General features: G+C 41.1%; 1 long non-coding RNA gene across 1 annotated transcript; it reads right to left on the bottom strand.

Moving 5' to 3' along the window:
- Window positions 1-989: 989 nt before the first annotated feature.
- On the bottom strand, window positions 990-6641 carry LOC146868014 (uncharacterized). The gene is made up of 2 exons (XR_014966170.1): window positions 6243-6641; window positions 990-1239 (listed from the first exon to the last, which is right to left on the bottom strand). It is a non-coding gene; the product is annotated as an uncharacterized LOC146868014 (long non-coding RNA).
- Window positions 6642-7214: the final 573 nt, after the last annotated feature.

Below are 7214 nucleotides of genomic sequence, written 5' to 3'. Positions count from 1 at the left end.
TTGGTGAATTGACGGTCCAGTTTACAGGCAGAAACATTTCAATAAAATGAGTCCAGACTGTAAAACATTTATGGTTCTTGAACCAAAATAAAGTTATTCTTGACTTGACTCTGGAGTCATCGCAAGAACTACCCTGGGATGGTGCCCTAATAACTTAAAATGAATATGTGTGATGGTCTTTTACTACTCAAGGTACACCAGTTGACAACTTTCCGGACGAGTGTTAATTACTACAGGATGATTCAAGGACAATTTCACAATGACTGTAGATTACTCTAGGATGTTTCCAGGAGAACTTTGGGATGACTGTGAATTCCTGCAGGATGACTCTATGACAACTTTAGAGTAAGTGTGGATTACTCTAGAATGATTTAATGTAAACATTAGAATGAGCATGGCTTACTATAGGATGGCTTCAGGGCAGAGTGTTGATTACTCCTGGATGATTCATGGAAGCATTTTGGATGGCAGTGGGTTACTGATGTATGGTTTATTATCAAGCACATATGCTATTACAGATTGCTGGTTCTATTACATGAGAACATTCTTCAGTTACTACTTCTCAAATCCAGAGCCCACCAAGTGCTTAAAATCCACTAATCTGTTGATAAACATGTACTTGGAGGTGCATCATATATGTACAATCATGTAAAATGAGGAATTGTGTTTGAATATAAGTCAGTCAGTAACATGAATTCTAAATAACTGATAAGTGGCTACATTTATGCTCCGGCTTTGGCATGTTACTTTATTGTTCTGCACAGTAAAAGGTGGTGGAGTGGTATAATCAAAATCTGAGGAAATGGGAGTTAACAAGAACGTGACACACTTTGAACTCAAAAGCAGCCGTTTAATTTGTGATACTCCCACATATTCAGTGGACCTTGTCTTCATATGTGTACAAGTCATTATCTGCCATTTTTCTAATATTTCGACCTGTGGAAAAAGACTAATCAAAACACAGGTTGAAAGAAAATGGATCAAAAATGGCTCTTCCAAATCAATTTTATTCAACTGAAGCACGTGCCTGGCCAAAAGGTCCCAGGAAACCATAAAATATAATAGTGAAAGTAAACAAGAAATGGTCAAAGAAAGCCAGGTACTTTGTTGTTTGCTTCCAGATTTGCTGTTTTCTTCAGTCTTTTATGGCAAGGGAAATCTTTATGGCAAATTTCCTTTGCATAGTTTTGATGTCCATGGAAGGCCACTTTTTTGCCTTGTACACAGGTGGCATACATCCTGAAAGGATAACAAAACCATAGATTAGGATCTTGTTTCAAAGAGTGTTTAGATTTTTTTTGTACGGATGGACTGCTTTCAAAATGCAGCAGGACCATACATTTTCAACAGTTAGTACAGGTAATGGTGAGTTGTCACAGGAGCAAAAGGGATATTAACTCATTAGTCATGTAGGAGGTGGAGAAATAAAATGTCTCTTTCTGAACTGTCATAGAGAAAGTTGAAGATTGAGAAGAACATTCAGATAGTTAGAGAATGTAGACATAGATGGTTAATCTGCAAAATATATTATTTAGATTTCTGATCTCTTGTTCAATAGGTAAGGAAAGAACAGTGTCCCTGTTCTGCCCTACATGGACCCAATTGTTTGACAGGATAAGGTCTTTAGAGACTGTATTCAGTTTGTTAGGAAATTTCCCTGGCAACCAGTATCTGGTATCTAAAAGGAGCCCTTACCCAAGTTTTAAAACAGGGCTGCTGATCTACAGAGTGTAAGTGCTGCACATGTGTGAGATAACAATTGCAGCAAGGTGTGTCATCAGTGCAGTATGCTGTCATCAGACGTAACGTTAGAGGTCTTTCCTATGACACCCAGCAGGCAAGAGTGCACTATTTTACATTTTAAATGTTCTCATTAGTAAACAGGATTTTTTTGGGCAACAAATATCTAGCAAATATGTTGCTCTCCAGAGAGCAGTTTCCCTTAAAGATGGTCGACGTTTTTCCCATCTGGGGAAAATTAACCAGGCCGCCTTTCACGTGCTTTCAATTACAGTTTTGCATATCGATATCTCTTTCATTATAAATCCTTGCTGCCGGGTGCCTGAGGTCAAATGGGCCCTGTTTCTTTTCTAAATACCGTTTACACCAACGGTGATCCACTCTGCCTGAATGCAGCCCTTTCTATCGGAGAACTTGCAGCCCACGCTGAAAAATGTACCCTTGGAACCTGCTGAAGAGAAAGGAAACCGTGCAGCTCGAGAAGTAATACACATGGTGACTGGCGATAACCATCTCTATGGAAACATGCCCACATTAGCAAGGTTGACATGGCGAAGGAAACGAGCTCTTTAAAACTGCCACTCCTTTCACACTGGCCTGGGTTGCATCGCCTAAAATTATTGTGAGATTACTGGACATTTTGCTAATCTGTTCCCCTAAATCAGAGGTGGTCAGCTTTTCACGTTTGTTGCCAGCTCAGAACGAAGCTGAGACAGTTCCAAAAAAGAACAAGCACGGTGCGCGCGCACTGTAAGGAATGTCAAGTATGCAGCTGGCACACGCTGCTGCTCTCTCCCGAGCTCCCTAGGCCAGGGGAGAGAGAAGACAGGACATGCACCTGCCTTTGGCCAATTGTAGGCTGTCTTTCTTAGAAAGATGCACGCAAAGGCCAATAGCGTGTGCGCAAACAAAAGCACATGCACAAGTGTGTGCTCCGAGTTAAAAATCCTTACTAGAAGCCTCGCAGGGCAGCGCATGCGCGCTGGCTCAGGCGAGACCAAAAAAGGAACAATCACTCCGCGGTTAGCCAGCTACCCAGGATGCCAAGCTGTGATCATCAAAACGCAATTTGCATGTGGTGTGGTATACACACAAACTCAACGAGCCACTAGTCAGGTACATTCAGTTTGAAAGAGCACTGAACGGGAATACTTTCTCCGCACTGTCTGTTCCTTACAGCGTGTTAGATGCCGATATTTGGCCAGTTATGTCCGGCAATTACTCCCGGGTCTGCGCCACCGCGTCATTCCGGGACTCACACTGAGGAAGTAAGATCTTTCTGTTTATTTAAAAGGGAGATCACAGCTAAGATAAAAATGTTAACCCGATATTTGAAGCTGCTGAACGTGTGGTTCAGGGGACCACACTCTGTCAAATTTGAACGCTTACATGTATATTTCCTAACTCTAAGTTGACACATGGAATCATGGAAGTTGAAGTCTCAATCTATGGACTATTCTGCATAGTGCTCGTGATAAGGTACGAAGTCATATCACTCCTGAGAATAGGTCAACACAGGGCATCATGAGAGTTATAGATCAGACATATGAACTATTTCTCCATAAAACACGTGTTTGAGTACAGAGTCATATAGCTTCTGACAGTGCGAAGGATATCTTTGTGAATTTATACATTTTGCAGCTCTGTCATTTAGTTTAATCCGACAACCGCACCGCAGAGTTCAATTTCACTATTAGCAGTGCCTCTCTCTGCATCAGTCATCTCTCCAGGTCTCCTCCCCGGAAATCTGGTTCAATTACTGATATTACTGTCCACCGTAAATCACTCTCTACATGGCTCAGATTGACCCAATGGCTCATCAAAGGGGCAGAAAGGACCTTTTTCTGAATTCTAGATTTATGTTGCTTAATTCATTGCCATACTTCCTGACTAGTTTTACCAAGCAACATAAATCTAGAATTCGGAAAAAGGTCATACCAAGTGGGTTGGTGTGATCATGATGTGAGATGGTGAATTAAGATCAGTTTTGGCACGTGTGTAGATTTTTGATTGTTAAAGTAGGCCTAGCCTTACTGATTATGGGCCCAAGCCTTTCTAGGTGACGAAAATATTATATTTTAAACATAATGCAAAAATATAAAGTGGTAGATTGTAGATAGTAATTTGACATTTTTTCATAGCTCTCCTAACAGTGACAAAAACCTGGCAATCTAAATCACACAGGCACAACAAGATTGTGACTCTTGCCGTGGGCATCTTATTCTCTTAGAAAAGAACACCCCTGAGATGAACAATGACCTCCATGTTTCTTGTTCTTTTCTTTTCCATCTTTTGTTCATATTTCATCACAAAAACCCGTAGGATGGAGTAAATGCCCTGATTCTTCTACGTATAAATCAATTAGTTTTAGAAACAACTTTAAAACAAAAGAGAGAAAAACTATTTGAAGTTACTTGCTAAATCTGAAGAAACGCATATTTAGCAACCAATTAAGAGAGGGGAAGACCACTGAATGCTGCCTTTTAGAAAGAAACTCTCCCTTGTACTCTGTTGTAGAAGAAATACATATCAGCCTGTTATTCTTTGGAGAAAGATGGAGGGTCTTGTATTTCTGAAACCGGCTCATTCATGGGTACTGTTCTAAACTGTTCTGGAGTAGTGGTGCTTGGCATAACAGTTCCTGGACCTACTTAATTTTTCAAAAACATGTTTCCCAAATAGCATCTTCATAGAGTATAAACTTTGTACAGTGAGGGAAAGCGGTGACTAATATATACCAATTGTTTCATAAAATGGTCACTTAAGAAGGAAACTATGAGGGTCTGGAGCTGTCTGTGAGCTGGCAAGTTCACAAAATGTGTACTAACTTTCAAGCACTCTTTAGAGACATGGCCATTGTGGCATTGTCAGCAAAATAAAAAGTCCATTAAGTACAGTTAGACAAGGCAGTCTACTGAATTCATGGATTGATTGGCTTGTTCTACAAGTTCTAAAATCTTAGTAAGTGGACCCACCACATTTAAAAGTTGTTCTGGGAAAATAACTAGTCCCACTCATGCAGTGTGCCAATTGTCGGAGCCTAAGTATTAGGAAAGGGAAAACAATGCCCAACGGCTATCTCAATATATAGAAAAAAAGCACATTTAAAATAAAGTAGATATATGCCTGAAATATAGCCACAATCATACTTTATGATTGTAACACAGAAATAACATACAGAAGGATAGAAAAATAAAGAAAGCAAAGTTTTTTATTGCAAAAACTCCATATCAAATTTTGGGTGATGTTGAGAATTTTTCGTAGGTTGTTGGACCTTGTCAATGCAGACTGCTACGTGCAAACGCTTTATGGCCAACTCCTTTCCTCATGTATCCCATAGCTGTGCTATAATGGAAACAAATACTTTAAAGTTAGCAGATTTGGAAACACAAACTTATTTTGGAGCTATGCAGGTGGAGGGCAAAACAATATTTTTATGGAATTTGGTGTTGTGGGTTATATAGCTCTGGAAATTAGCTGCAATTCATCTAGTCAAAATAGAATATCCTTCAATTACTGATTAGACCATCATTCTAAGCTTGTAAACCTCTCATTTGTGCTTGTTACAATATACATCCTCTTTTGTGCAGGTAGAGATGCATTTCGGAACAGCTGTTGTATCTATTAATGATTGATGAGTTATACATAAAGTCTTTAAGGTGCACGTGTCTCTATCCCAGTGCAAAATGATGCACTTTATTAAGTTATCAAATTATCATAGTATTCCCTGTCCTGAACAAAAATATGAGAAGCAGATAATCATAAATCTATTCTTATGTAACAATCTATAATATACATTACAAGCATTTAGCATTTGTTCATTCCTATTTTTAAAAGCTATGTTTAAAGAGTCTTGCAGCTGCATTACCTGAAAAAGGATGCCAAGGTCACCATGCAAATTATAATAGGCATGCACCTCTTTTCTATAAAAAATTATGTGTAATTGATGCACTTATTAATCTCAGCTGACGTGACAGCCTCTACTCTCATTGCTTGTGAATTGGCGTTCATGGTGAGCAGTATTGTTCACATCAGTGATCAGAGCTGCAGCTTGAACTTGACTGTAGTGTAGAGATCTCAAACCGAGTGTGGTGTCTTCGCACACATACATTTACATTTTAGTAGTAATGTGTAAGGTTGGAGGGAGCTCGCAGAGTTGCACTACTTGGAATTCCACGGAGTTGCATAAAAACTCTGTGGAATTCCGCTATGTTCCGCAAGCGGGCGGATCCACTCACCTGTCGCCCACCACTAATTGTAACACTCAGTTTAAACTGGGCTGAGGGTTAAGGATTTATTGTACAGGCGCCACACCTCCAAGGACCTTGGGAGGATGTGAGTGCAGCTGGATTGCACAACCCTGAAGATTTGTGTCTCATATTTACTCTCAGCCATCTTTACTTCTTAAAACTGTCTGACAGCACATATTAAAAAAAACAGAATTCTTCCCTGGCCTGAGAGGGCACCAAACAACATCCACGGCGTGTGCACGCATGGCTCACCTGGCACAGGATGTACTGAATGTACCTGCTGCAGTGCTGCATCCCGGGCTGGTCCAGGAAGTCTGTGATATAGCTCGAGAGCTCCGCATTCTGGCGCTAGTCACAGCAGCCGAAACCGGAGTACATGGAACAACAAAATGACAAAGGTTTGGAGGGCCTGAAAGGGGGATTGTAGTCCAGTCACTGGGGGTGGCCACTGCCATTGTTTATGGGGGGCCAGGAGCAGCAAAGCCAGTAGCCTACCGAGGGCATCGCTCATATTGCATGGCGTCATTGAAGTCCTCAGAGCCTGTCCTCCTCAGCTGAGACCCAGAAAGACCTGCAGCCAGGCTGTGCTGCTTCCTTCATGGAACGTGTCTTACTTACAATGCCAATTCAGGAGGCTGCCTCATCACAAAGCTCGTGTGAACTCCACAACCAATCAGGATGCCTGTATTTAGTCTGAAGCACGAGCATTGGCTGACGACCCAGGTGCTCCAATCCTAGGTCACCTTGCAATTAGCAGTACCTACCACTCAGAGACGGCTGACAGAATTAGTTTAGTCCAGCAGTATGGATGTTAAGCTTCCCGGAAGTGCTTAGTTACGGTCAAATGGCATCCGTTGAATTCTCTAAGTGTTGGTGGGTGCCAGAAAGCTCCGCTACGCAGCGTAGGTGGAGTTTTTGCCAAACTCCACCCACCGAGCGAAGTGTGAAGTAACAAAAACACCGTGAACCCCGCCGGCGGAGTGCACTTTACCCCCCAGGGTTAGTAATGTGGGAGAGACATTGAAAACCGACCGACATATAGTGGTAGAAATTTAATTAAATGGATGATTAAAAGAGACTTTTTAATTCAGTCATCAATATTACTCCTACACATGATGTGGGTTAAGAGCGAGCAGCTTCCTAAAGTCAGGTATTGGTCCCTTAAGAAATGAGCCTGCATATTTGCAACTGTACTTTTCTGTTTTAACAAGTTGATTAGCCATC

Source organism: Triturus cristatus, chromosome 1_2 (genome assembly GCF_964204655.1).
Source record: "Triturus cristatus chromosome 1_2, aTriCri1.1, whole genome shotgun sequence".
Classification (NCBI taxonomy): domain Eukaryota; kingdom Metazoa; phylum Chordata; class Amphibia; order Caudata; family Salamandridae; genus Triturus; species Triturus cristatus.
This window is presented reverse-complemented; position numbering and strand designations above follow the sequence as displayed.